Raw genomic sequence first — 2,247 nt, 5'->3', positions numbered from 1 at the left:
CTTGTTATCTCTCACATTATTTTATTGCTGGGGTTTGGAATGCAGTATCATTTGACCATTTTTTTTTCCTGTCTCTTTCAGATTTCATCCCATGTCACACTGTGCTTTTCTTCACCAGGTTTTAATGGTTTCCTGGGACTGCCTAAATGCACACAAACCTCTCAGTGGATAGAAGGTGCCTGTGTTAATGACATCATATGACACCTGCACAGTGTAAACTGTTATATATTGTTCCAGTTCCCCAGAAGCCCAATCGACTTGCATTTGTTCAAATATGACATTTAACCACATAATGATGCACTTACAATCTAGCAGAATCCTGACCAGAATTCTTGGCAAAGGCTTGCATGGCTGCTGAAATTTAAGACTGGTTTTATAAATGACAGCCTTCCCACAACTGCTTTTGCATTACACAGTTCTTTGATGGCAGCAGCTGTCATGCAAAACCAGTTTTTTATTTGCTGGCTAGAATGCTGTGTGAAAGATACCATGACCCTTTGATCCAATTAAAGAGAATCTGAATGCAGGTTTTTTTGATGTTACCTTTATTGCAAAGTTCTTTCCTGATTTTTTTTTTCTTTGTGCTATTGGCACCGTTGGCTTCAGTGTATAAGGTACAACCCAACAACAGTAGCTCTCATAGCAGGTGTTTTGTCCAGAAAGAAAGACAATGAAGCACCAAACTTAATTCATTGGTAAGCTCAGCTTCCAAAAGGAAGTCACCCCACAAGAATGGAAAGTATGTCTTTAAATATCTAATTGCCAACACACTTTTCACTTGCTGAATTTACGCTGTCTCTGTAGCAGTATCTGTTTGCTTAATATCGAGCTTGACATTTGACATGGTTCATCTTGTTTGACTGACGTGCTCCACACTAGAAGCAGCCTTCCCTAACTGGACTTTCTGTTATGTGCTGTTAACTACCAGGGAAGCCGAAGTGATTCATTATCTTCTTTGACCCTGCTGAAACTAATGCTGCAAAGCCCCTCTGTGGGTATAAGACCTTTCCTTCGGTTTCTCAGAGGAATAATCCTTGTTGTACTTGGCAAGGGGCTTGTGGGAGCGGAGTCCGACTGTGCAGTGTTTCTGGGGTGAAAGGTGGTGAATAGATGTAAAACGTCGTGTACACCTTAGGTGAACTGGCACTCTTCCAGCTGGCCGGCTGGTGGCACTGTTAATCAGCTGCAGCAGCACACGTTGCTCTCGGGCCTCTTTTCAGAGAGCAGGGCCATGATCTCCTGCCTGGAAAAACGCGAACTCTGTGCCAGAATGAGAGTGTCAGGTATGCTTTTCTCATGGTCAGCTTCAGTGAACGCTTAACGTGTAATTTCGGTCTGAAGACTAAAAGCTCTGTTCCTCTTCCTCTTGATTTCCTCTATATTTATTGCCCTTTAAAGTGTTTAATTCCTGAGTGTTCCAGCGTGTGCAGATTTGTTCCGCAGCTACATGCACACCTGTAGTCAAATCTTAGCCCAGCTACGGGGTCTCTTGGCCACCATGCAGTTACCTGACTAAAGCCTGTAAATACTGAGCATACCCTATTCTACCACCACAGCCAGGTATTCCTATCTGAGACTCATGCTTTCCTTCTATGAGAAGTTGGGACTCTGCCCCTGTCCTGTGTCCCCCACCCCTTTAGCACATCTGACTGGAGTTATTAAGGAGAGGAGGGCACGATTTCTTGCCTACTGATGTCCCTTGCCCTCTAAGTTAAGGCCCACAGGGGGCTGAAAGGATCGTGCCACATGCAGGGGACGGTCATGGTGCAGGGCAGATTCTAGTCCTTTAACTTCGAGACAAGTCAGTCAACAGACATCCTCTTTTCCCCTTCTGTTCTTCTTGGCCTTTAATTTACCTTATTTGTTCCTAGGATGCTTCTGGAGGGGATTTTTTTTTCTTTTTTGAACATTATTCTTAAAGTTTACAGAACCCAGAGGAAAGTCCTACCTCCAACTGCCTTGAAACTGAAGATTTCAGCTGAATCCACAACTGCGTTTTGTAGGATCTCTGCCAAATGAAGCTTTCCTAGTTTGCTACCCACCACCATTTCTCTTTATTTGGGCGGAAATTGTCTATTTTGGATGACGATTTCCATAAAGGGCTCCGTAGCTTTTTTGCTAGTTGCTATGCAAAATAAATGTCATGCTGTTTCTTCAGCTGTGCCGTGCTACGCATTTTCCCTTTCTAAATAGCAACCACCCCAAAAGGGAAGGAAGGTATTTCTTTGTACTCGCGTCCCTCTGGCC

The sequence above is a fragment of the Gallus gallus genome, chromosome 1, assembly GCF_016699485.2.
Source record: "Gallus gallus isolate bGalGal1 chromosome 1, bGalGal1.mat.broiler.GRCg7b, whole genome shotgun sequence".
Lineage (NCBI taxonomy): Eukaryota > Metazoa > Chordata > Aves > Galliformes > Phasianidae > Gallus > Gallus gallus.
The sequence above is the reverse complement of the archived record's forward strand: the minus strand, read 5'-3'. Positions refer to the sequence as shown.